Below are 11,570 nucleotides of genomic sequence, written 5' to 3' on the forward strand. Positions count from 1 at the left end.
GTTTATGAAGCTTTTCTTTTTTTAATTGACTCTTCTTTTGGTTCCTATAATTGTCAACAATTGTCAGCACTTGCAATGGATGCATCTTAATTGACAGAGTAGATGTGGTATCTTTTCCCTCCAAGAGCCGTGTCATTAACAAATAATATTAATAACTAACACTTTTAGGAATATACTTCCAGACCTGTGTGTATAGATGTGTGTATGCTATTCTGTTTTTCACTTCACAGTATGTTATGAACATCATTCCATGTTAATCAAATCTTCTTCCTCAGTGTCTTTTTAAAAAACTTTTCATTTGGAGATAATTCGACTCACATGCAGTTGTAAGAAGTAATATAGGAAGATCCTGTATGTGTTCACCCAGCTTCCCCCAGTGGTAAGTAAGATCTTGCATAACTACATGTAGCATAACCAGGTAATTGACCTTACCCAGTGACCTTATTCAGATGTCACCAGTTTTACATGTACTTGTGTGTGTTTAGTTCTGTACAGTTTTATCACATGAAGATTGGTGTCACATCCAGATACAAAACAGTTTCATCATACTCTCTCATGGTACCTTTTTATAGCCATGGACACCTCCCTCCTACCTACATCCCTAAACCCTGGCAACCCCTAATCTGTTCTTCATCTTTACGATTATGTCATTTCCAAAAGTTTATTAAATGTCATATTAAGTAGATGCTTAGTAAATATTATTTTCTATAAATGTCCTGTCATTTATTTAAATTAGCAACTTTTGTTGGACATTTAAGGTTTTCAGTTTTTCACTTTCATAAACTAAGGCTGTGATGAACATGGTGTGCCTAAATCTTTTGTACGTATTTAATTATTTCCTTAGGATAAATACCTAGAACTGTAACTGTTAAATTGAATTATAGAGGTGGTTACGTAAAGCTTTTGATTTGTATTGATGAATTGCCTTAAGGAAAGTTTGCCAGTCTAATCTCACCAGCGGAGTATGAGAATGCTTATTTTCCCATAGTCTTTCAACATTGTCTATGAATGTCTTATTCTTAATTACTATCAACATCATAGCCAAAAAAAATATTTCCTTGTTTGCATTTACATTTTCAGATCATAAGTGAGGTTGACTATTTAATAGGTATATTGGTCAATTATGTTTCTTTTGGAAATTGCCCTTACCCATGTTTCTATTGTGCCATTTTTTTCTTTTCAACATGTAATAATTCTTTATATACTAAAGACTTGAAATCTTTATCATGTATTTTGTAAATTTGCCTTCTATTTTTATGGTGGTTTCTCATGTATGAAACTTTATAATTTTCACGTAGTGAAATCTATCAAATGTTTTTTTCTTTTATGGTTACTGCCTTTGGAGATATGCATAGAAAGCCTTCCCCTCCAAGATTAAGTAAATATTGATGCTTAGTTTCTTTTTTAACATTTTATTTTTTACATTTAAATTTTAATTCACCTTAAATTTACTTTGTTGTAGAATATGAGGGTATTTTCCTTCTAAATCATTAGCTGGTTATTCTAACACCATCGATCTATTCTTTCTCCACTGAATTGAAATACTTCCTTTATTTTTTTTCTATTATATGATCAGTTTTTGGACTTTCTGCCAGTAATCTGGGTGTCTCTTTGAGTGTAGTCGGAACTATAAAGTGGGAATAGACTGGGTCATCTGATCTGTAGAGAAATGATAACTTTCCCTCTTTGAAATCTCAAGAAACACAAGGCAATATTTGAATATATAAAAAATTATAGCATCTACTCTGAAAAATAGCAAACTAAAAGAAAAAGGAAAACAGAGTAGGAGTATTTGCAACTCATAACAAAGAACTAATTACATAAAAATAATACCTTCAAATTTATATGAAAAATGTCAAGATCTCTACAGGTAAATGGGCAGAGAGTGTAAACAGACAAGAGAGGTTACAAATAGTCAACAAACTTCAGGGAAAATATTTTTTTCTGATTAATAGTCAAATGCAAAATAACCTGATAATTAAAAACACTAAATTAAGGGAGTAGTCACTAATTGTTGATGAAGTTGTATTCAGTTGAAATGCTGATGGTATTATAAATTGGGACAACACTTTGGCAGAGTAACAGTTCGTACCAAGAATTGTCAATATGTTCATTCCCTTAGACTCAGTAACTCCAGATCTGAGAATTTATTGTGAGAAAAATCATTCAATAGAGGTAAAAAGCTACAAGGGTGACAACATCTATTTTAAAGCTGCTTATCATAGTAAAGTTTGGAAATAATGTTGTATGTCGAAGAGCCCCGATGTCTCAAAGGATTCTGGTGGACTGATGGAGTAGGCAGTTTTACAGTGTGGCCTAGGATATTTTTTATTACAGAATATCATACATACAAATGAAATATATGTGTGTGTATGTATACATATTTTTAATTTCTTTCTTTCAGTGAACAATAACAAAGTGAGTGGCACGTATGTATGACCCACCTAAAGAAAAAGAACACTACCAGAATATTACCAGTACCTTAGGAGCTCCCTGGGTGCACCACCATCCATCTCCCCTTCCTTTCCCACAGCTGTAACCATTATGGTAAACTGCTTTAATTGTCCTCTTGTTTTTTTAAAGTGTTTTTTATCACGTGTATATCACCAAACCATATGTTGTTAGTTTTTCCTGTTTTTGACACTTGTCTAACTTTTGGAATTCTACTCTATGTATTCTTTCTGTGACTTGCTTTCCTTGGTCAGTGTTATGCTTGTGAGATTCATCTGTACAGATACATATAGCTGTAATACCCCCACATACTCCCACATACACACACACACACACACACACACACACACACTCACACTCACACACTGCTATTATATAGTATTCTAGGCTTGCAAATCTTCAACTTCAGTAGGTTATGCATATTCACCAAAATAATTGTATTTATTTGCCCTTTGTTTTTCAGCTTTTCAAGGCCCCTGCCTCCCTCAGGAAATGTATAATGTCATAAACACACATTCACGACAAAATAAGATCATTAGGTACACGTCATTCTGCAACTTTTTCAGTCAATAATTCTCACCTTTCTCTCCATTCCAGGACTGTTTTATCCCATGTAGCATCCCAGTACTGTTTAGTAGTATCCCAGTACTGTTTTATCCCATTGCTTTACAATGGTGTGTTAGTTTCTGCTTCATACCAAAGTGAATCAGTTATACATATACATATGTTCCCATATCTCTTCCCTCTTGCGTCTCCCTCCCTCCCACCCTCCATATCCCACTCCTCTAGGTGGTAACAAAGCACCGAGCTGATCTCACTGTGCTTTGCGCCTGCTTCCCACTAGCTATCTATTTTACATTTGGTAGTGTATGGATGTCCATTGCCACTCCCTTACTTTGTCATGGCTTACCCTTCCCCATCCCCATATCCTCAAGTCCATTCTTTAGTAGGTCTGTGGATTCATTCCTGTCTTAACCCTAGGTTATTCATGACATTTTTTTCCTGAATTCCATATGTATGTGTTAGCATAAGGTATTTGTCTTTCTCTTTCTGACTTACTTCACTCTGTATGACAGACTCTAGGTCCATCCACGTTATTACAAATAGCTCAATTTCGTTTCTTTTTATGGCTGAGTAATATTCCATTGTATATATGTGCCACATCTTCTTTATCCATTCATCCGATGATGGACACTTAAGGTGTTTCCATCTCCTGGCTACTGTAAATAGAGCTGCAATGAATATTTTGGTACATAACTCTTTTTTTTTTCTAACATCTTTATTTGGGTATAATTGCTTTACAATGGTGTGTTAGCTTCCGCCTTATAACAAAGTGAATCAGTTATACATATATTCCCATATCTCTTCCCACTTGTGTCTCCCTCCCTCCCACCCTCCCTGTCCCACCCCTCCAGGCGGGCACAAAGCACTGAGCTGATCTCCCTGTACTATGCAGCTGCTTCCCACTAGCTATCTACCTTACGTTAGGTAGTGTATATATGCCCATGCCTCTCTCTCGCTTTCTCACAGCTCACACTTCTCCCTCCCCATATCCACAAGTCCGTTCTCTAGTAGGTCTATGGCTTTATTCCTGTCTTATCCCTAGGTTCTTCATGACATTTTTTTTCCTAAATTCCATATATATGTGTTAGCATACGGTATTTGTCTTTCTCTTTCTGACTTACTTCACTCTGTATGACAGACTCTAGGTCTATGCACCTCATTAAAATAACTCAATTTTGTTTCCTTTTATGGCTGAGTAATATTCCATTGTATATATGAGCCACATCTTCTTTATCCATTCATCCGATGATGGACACTTAGGTTGTTTCCATCTCCGGGCTATTGTAAATAGAGCTGCAATGAACATTTTGGTACATGACTCTTTTTGAATTTTGGTTTTCTCAGGGTATATGCCCAGTAGTGGGATTGCTGGGTCGTATGGTAGTTCTATTTGTAGTTCTTTAAGGAACCTCCATACTTTTCTCCATAGTGGCTGTACCAATTCACATTCCCACCGGCAGTGCAAGAGTGTTCCCTTTTCTCCACACCCTCTTCAGCATTTATTGCTTCTAAATTTTTTGATGATGGCCATTCTGACTGGTGTGAGATGATATCTCATTGTAGTTTTGATTTGCATTTCTCTAATGATTAATGATGTTGAGCGTTCTTTCATGTGTTTGTTGGCAATCTGTATATCTTCTTTGGAGAAATGTCTATTTAGGTCTTCTGCCCATTTTTGGATTGGGTTTTTTTGTTTTTTTCTTATTGAGCTGCATGACCTGCTTGAAAATTTTGGAAATTAATCCATTGTCAGTTGCTTCATTTGCAAATATTTTCTCCCATTCTGAGGGTTGTCTTTTGGTCTTGTTTATGGTTTCCTTTGCTGTGGAAAAGCTTTGAAGTTTCATTAGGTCCCATTTGTTTATTTTTGTTTTTATTACCATTTCTCTAGGAGGTGGGTCAAAAAGGATTTTGCTGTGATTTATGTCATAGAGTGTTCTGCCTATGTTTTTCTCTAAGAGTTTGATAGTTTCTGGCCTTACATTTAGGTCTTTAATCCATTTTGGGCTTATTTTTGTGTATGGTGTTAGGGAGTGTTCTAATTTCATACTTTTACGTGTAGCTGTCCAGTTTTCCCAGCACCACTTATTGAAGAGGCTGTCCTTTCTCCACTGTACATTCCTGCTTCCTTTATCAAAGATAAGGTGACCCTATGTGCATGGGTTTATCTCTGAGCATTCTATCCTGTTCTATTCATCTATATTTCTGTTTTTGTGCCAGCACCATACTGTCCTGATTACTGTAGGTTTTTAGTATAGTCTGAAGTCAGGGAGCCTGATTCCTCCAGCTCCATTTTTCGTTCTCAAGATTGCTTTGGCTATTCGGAGTCTTTTGTGTTTCCATACAAATTGTGAAAATTTTTGTTCTAGTTCTGTGAAAAATGCCAGGGGTAGTTTGATAGGGATTGCATTGAATCTGTAGATTGCTTTGGGTAGTAGAGTCATTTTCACAATGTTGATTCTTCAATCCAAGTATATGGTATATCTCTCCATCTATTTGTATCATCTTTAATTTCTTTCATCAGTGTCTTATAATTTTCTGCATACAGGTCTTTTGTCTCCTTAGGTAGGTTTATTCCTAGATATTTTATTCTTTTTGTTGCAGTGGTAAATGGGAGTGTTTTCTTGATTTCACTTTCAGATTTTTCATCATTAGTATATAGGAATGCCAGAGATTTCTGTGCATTAATTTTGTATCCTGCTACTTCACCAAATTCATTGATTAGCTCTAGTAGTTTTCTGGTAGCATCTTTAGGATTCTCTATGTATAGTATCATGTCAGCTGCAAACAGTGACAGCTTTACTTCTTCTTTTCCGATTTGGATTCCTTTTATTTCCGTTTCTTCTCTGATTGCTGTGGCTAAAACTTCCAAAACTATGTTGAATAAGAGTGGTGAGAGTGGGCAACCTTGTCTTGTTCCTGATCTTAGTGGAAATGCTTTCAGTTTTTCACCACTGAGGATGATGTTGGCGGTGGGCTTGTCATATATGGCCTTTATTATGTTGAGGAAAGTTCCCTCTATGCCTACTTTCTGCAGGGGTTTTATCATAAATGGGTGTTGAATTTTTTCAAAAGCTTTCTCTGTATCTATTGAGATGATCATATGGTTTTTCTCCTTCAATTTGTTACTGTGGTTTATCAAATTGATTGATTTGCATATATTGAAGAATCCTTGCATTCCTGGAATAAACCCCACTTGCTCATGGAATATGATCCTTTTAGTGTGCTGTTGGATTCTGTTTGCTAGTATTTTGTTGAGGATTTTTGCAACTATGTTCATCAGTGATATTGGCCTGTAATTTTCTTTCTTTGTGACATCCTTGTCTGGTTTTGGTATCAGGGTGATGGTGGCTTTGTAGAAGGAATTTGGGAGTGTTCCTCCCTCTGCTATATTTTGGAAGAGTTTGAGAAGGATAGCTGTTAGCTCTTTTCTAAATGTTTGATAGAATTCGCGTGTGAAGCCATCTGGTCCTGGGCTTTTGTTTGTTGGAAGATTTTTAATCACAGTTTCAATTTCAGTGCTTGTGATTGGTCTGTTCATATTTTCTCTTTCTTCCTGATTCAGTCTTGGCAGGTTATGCATTTCTAAGAATTTGTCCATTTCTTCCAGATTGTCCATTTTATTGGCATAGAGTTGCTTGTAGTAATCTCTCATGATCTTTTTTATTTCTGCAGTGTCAGTTGTTACTTCTCCTTTTTCATTTCTATTTCTATTGATTTGAGTCTTCTCCCTTTTTTTCTTGATGAGTCTGGCTAGTGGTTCATCTATTTTGTTTATCTTCTCAAAGAACCAGCTTTTAGTTTTATTGATCTTTGCTATCATTTCCTTCATTTCTTTTTCATTTATTTCTGATCTGATGTTTATGATTTCTTTCCTTCTGCTAGCTTTGGGGTTTTTTTGATCTTCTTTCTCTAATTGCTTGAGGTGCAAGGTTAGGTTGTTTATTCGAGATGTTTACTGCTTCTTAAGGTGGGCTTGTATTGCTATAAACTTCCCCCTTAGATCGGCTTTTGCTGCATCCCATAGGTTTTTGGTCGTTATGTCTCCACTGTCATTTGTTTCTAGGTATTTTTTTATTTCCTCTTTGATTTCTTCAGTGATCACTTCATTATTAAGTAGTGTATTGTTTAGCCTCCATGTGTTTTTATATTTTACAGATCTTTTCCTGTAAGTGATATCTAGTCTCATGGCGTTGTGGTCGGAAAAGATACTTGATACAATTTCAATTGTCTTAAATTTACCAAGGCTTGATTTGTGACCCAAGATATGATCTATCCTGTAGGATGTTCCATGAGCACTTGAGAAAAATGTGTATTCTGTTGTTTTTGGACGGAGTGTCCTATAAATATCAATTAAGTCCATCTTGTTTAATGTATCATTTAAAGCTTGTGTTTCCTTATTTATTTTCATTTTGGATGATCTGTTCATGGGTGAAAGTGGGGCGTTAAAGTCCCCTAGTATGAATGTGTTCCTGTCGATTTCCCCTTTTATGGCTGTTAGTATTTGCCTTATGTATTGAGGTGCTCCTATGTTGGGTGCATAAATATTTACAATTGTTATATCTTCTTCTTGGATCGATCCCTTGATCATTATGTAGTGTCCTTTGTCTCTTCTAATAGTCCTTATTTTAAAGTCTATTTTGTCTGATATGAGAATTGCTACTCCAGCTTTCTTTTGGTTTCCATTTGCATGGAATATCTTTTTCTATCCCCTTACTTTCAGTCTGGTTGTGTCTCTAGGTCTTAAATGGGTCTCTTTTAGACAGCATATATATGGGTCTTGTTTTTGTATCCATTCAGCCAGTCTGTGTCTTTTGGTGGGAGCATTTAGTCCATTTACATTTAAGGTAATTATCGATATGTATGTTCCTATTCCCATTTTCTAAATTGCTTTTGGTTCGTTATTATAGGTCTTTTCCTTCTCTTGTGTTTCTTGTCTAGAGAAGTTCCTTTAGCATTTGTTGTAAAGCTGGTTTGGTGGTGCTGAACTCTCTCAGCTTTTGCTTGTCTGTAAAGGTTTTAATTTCTCCATCAAATCTGAATGAGATCCTTGCTGGGTAGAGTAGTCTTGGTTGCAGGTTTTTCTCCTTCATCACTTTCAGTATGTCCTGCCACTCCCTTCTGGCTTGCAGAGTTTCTGCTGAAAAATCAGCTTTTAACCTTATGGGGATTCCCTTGTGTGTTATTTGTTGTTTTTCCCTTGCTGCTTTTAATATGTTTTCTTTGTATTTAATTTTTGACAGTTTGATTAATATGTGTCTTGGTGTATTTCTCCTTGTATTTATCCTGTATGGGACTCTCTGTGCTTCCTGGACTTGATTAACTATTTCCTTCTCCATATTAGGAAAGTTTTCAACTATAATCTCTTCAAATATTTTCTCAGTCCCTTTCTTTTTCTCTTCTTCTTCTGGAACCCCTATAATTCTAATGTTGGTGCATTTAATGTTTTCCCAGAGGTCTCTGTGACTGTCCTCAGTTCTTTTCATTCTTTTTTCTTTATTCTGCTCTGCAGTAGTTATTGCCACTATTTTATCTTCCAGGTCACTTATCCGTTCTTCTGCCTCAGTTATTCTGCTATTGATCCCATCTAGAGTATTTTTAATTTCATTTATTGTGTTGTTTGTCGTTGCTTGTTTCATCTTTATTTCTTCTAAGTCCTTGTTAAATGTTTCTTGCATTTTGTCTATTTGCAAGATTTTGGATCATCTTTACTATCATTATTCTGAATTCCTTTTCAGGTAGACTGCCTATTTCCTCTTCATTTGTTAGGTCTGGTGGGTTTTTATCTTGCTCATTCATCGGCTGTGTGTTTTTCTGTCTTCTCATTTTGCTTATCTTACTGTGTTTGGAGTCTCCTTTTTGGAGGCTGCAGGTTCGTAGTTTTCACTGTTTTTGATGTCTGTCTGCAGTGGCTAAGGTTGGTTCAGTGGGTTGTGTAGGCTTCCTGGTGGAGGGGACTAGTGCCTGTGTTGTGGTGGATGAGGCTGGATCTCGTCTCTCTGGTGGGCAGGTCCACGTCTGGTGGTGTGTTTTGGGGTGTCTGTGGAGTTATTATGATTTTAGGCAGCCTCTCTGCTAATGGGTGGGGTTGTGTTCCTGTTTTGCTAGTTGTTTGGCATAGGGTGTCCAGCACTTTAGCTTGCTGGTCATTGAGTGAAGTTGGGTGCTGGCGTTGAGATGGAGATCTCTGGGAGATTTTCGCCGTTTGGTATTCTGTGGAGCTGGGAGGTCTCTTGTTGAGCAGTGTCCTGAAGTTGGCTCTCCTACCTCAGAGGCAGAGCCCTGACTCCTGGCTGGAGCACCAAGAGTCTTTCATCCACACGGCTCAGAATAAAAGGTAGAAAAAGTAGAGAGAATTAGTAGAAGTAGGAAGGTAGAAAGAAAGAAAGAAAGGAGGGAAGGAAGGAAGGAAGGAAGAAAGAAAAAGAAATAAAGAGAGAAAGAAAAGGCAAGAAGGAAACAAAGGAGGGAGGGAGGAAGGAAGTAAGGAAGGAGGGAAGGAAGGAAGAAAGACAGAAAGAAGATACAGTAAAATAAAATAAAGTATAATAAAGTTATTGAATTAAAAAGTAATTATTTAGGGAAAAAACAGGACGGATAGAACCTTAGGACAAATGGTGGAAGCAAAGCTATACAGACAAAATCTTACACAGAAGCATACACATACACCCTCACAAAGGTAAAGGGGAAAAAACCATAAATCTTGCTCTCAAAGTCCACCTCCTCAATTTGGTATGATTTGTTGTCTAAAGGAGGGAAGGAAGGACGGAAGGAAGGAATGAAGAACAAACGTAAAGTATAATAAAGTTATTAAAATTAAAATTAATTATTAGGAAAAATATTTTAAAAAATGGACGGATAGAACCCTAGGACAGATGGTGGAAGCAAAGCTATACAGACAAGATCTCACACAGAAGCATACACATACACATTCACAAAAAGAGGAAAAGGGGAAAAAATCATAGGTCTTGCTCTCGAAGATCTTGCTCAATTTGGGATGATTCGTTGTCTATTCATGTATTCCACAGATGCAGGGTACATCAAGTTGATTGTGGAGCTTTAATCCACTGCTTCTGAGGCTGCTGGGAGAGATTTCCCTTTCTCTTCTTTGTTCTCACAGCTCACAGGGGCTTAGCTTTGGATTTGGCCCTGCCTCTGCGTGTAGGTCGCTGGAGGGCGTCTGTTTTTTGCTCAGACAGGACGGGGTTAAAGGAGCAGCCGATTCGGGGGCTCTGGCGCACTCAGGCTGGGGGAGGGGAGGGAGGGGCACTGCGTGTGGGGCGGGCCTGCGGCGGCAGAGGCCGGCATGACGTTGCACCAGCCTGAGGCCCGCCGTGCATTCTCCCGTGCATTCTCCCGGGGAAGTTGTCTCTGGATCCCGGGAACCTGGCAGTGGCGGGCTGCACAGGCTCCCCGGAAGAGGGGTGTGGATAGTGACCTGTGCTCCCACATAGGCCCCTTGGTGGCAGCAGCAGCAGCCTTAGCGTCTCCCGCCCGTCTCTGGGGTCTGCGCTTTTAGCCGCGGCTCGGGCCCGTCTCTGGGGTTCGCGCTTTTAGCCGTGGCTCGTGCCCGTCTCTGGAGTTCCTTTAAGCAGCGCTCTTAAACCCCTGTCCTCGTGCACCAGGAAACAAAGAGGGAAGAAATAGTCTCTTGCCTCTTCGGCAGGTGCAGACTTTTCCCCCGGACTCCCTCCCCGCTAGCCGTGGTGCACTAAGCCCTTCAGGCTGTGTTCAAGCCGCCAACCCCAGTCCTCTCCCTGCGCTCCGACCAAAGCCCAGGCCTCAGCTCGCTGCCCCGCCCGCCCTGGCGGGTGAGCAGACAAGCCTCTCGGGCTGGTGAGTACCGGTCGGCACCAATCCTCTGTGCGGGAATCTCCCCGCTTTGCCCTCCGCACCCTTGCTGCTGGCTCTACTCCGCGGCTCCGAAGCTCCCCCCTCCGCCTCCCGCAGTCTCCGCCCGCGAGGGGCTTCCTAGTGTGTAGAAACCTTTCCTCCTTCGCAGCTCCCTCCCACTGGTGCAGGTCCCGTCCCTATTCTTTTGTCTCTGTTTTTTCTTTTTTTTCTTTTGCCCTACCCAGGTACGTGGGGAGTTTCTTGCCTTTTGGGAGGTCTGAGGTCTTCTGCCAGCCTTCAGTAGGTGTTCTGTAGGAGGTGTTCCACGTGTAGATGTATTTCTGGTGTATCTGTGGGGAGGAAGGTGATCTCTGCCTCTTACTCTTTCGCCATCTTCCCAGCACCCCCCACAAATGCTTTCTTTTTCTTGATTTCTTGTAGGAATTGAAAGACTACTCGGTAGGTGTCAGACTTCTCCGGAGGGATCGAATCAGCGCATGTGCCCGGCGCGGGCTGCCCCAGGGCCACAGCTCCGCCGCGCCGGGTCTGTGCTTGGTCAGCTCGGCCGGCCCCCACCACACCTGCAAGCTGCAGCAGCTGCTCCCCTACATAGATATTATTAACAGTATTTTCTCCCATGAGGAAGAAGTCCATAGATATTAAATTTATTAGTATGTTTGATATTTCGTGTGGGTCAAACTGAATTACAATAATTGTCAATT

At 39.4% G+C, this 11,570-nt stretch overlaps 1 long non-coding RNA gene across 1 annotated transcript; it reads left to right on the plus strand.

Annotated features, from left to right (window-relative positions):
- The first annotated feature begins 274 nt into the window (after positions 1 to 274).
- Positions 275 to 11,570, plus strand: LOC132513787 (uncharacterized). The gene is made up of 3 exons (XR_009538535.1): positions 275 to 379; positions 2,405 to 2,547; positions 11,290 to 11,570. It is a non-coding gene; the product is annotated as an uncharacterized LOC132513787 (long non-coding RNA).

This window comes from Lagenorhynchus albirostris, chromosome X, assembly GCF_949774975.1.
Source record: "Lagenorhynchus albirostris chromosome X, mLagAlb1.1, whole genome shotgun sequence".
In the NCBI taxonomy this organism is placed as follows: Eukaryota; Metazoa; Chordata; class Mammalia; order Artiodactyla; family Delphinidae; genus Lagenorhynchus; species Lagenorhynchus albirostris.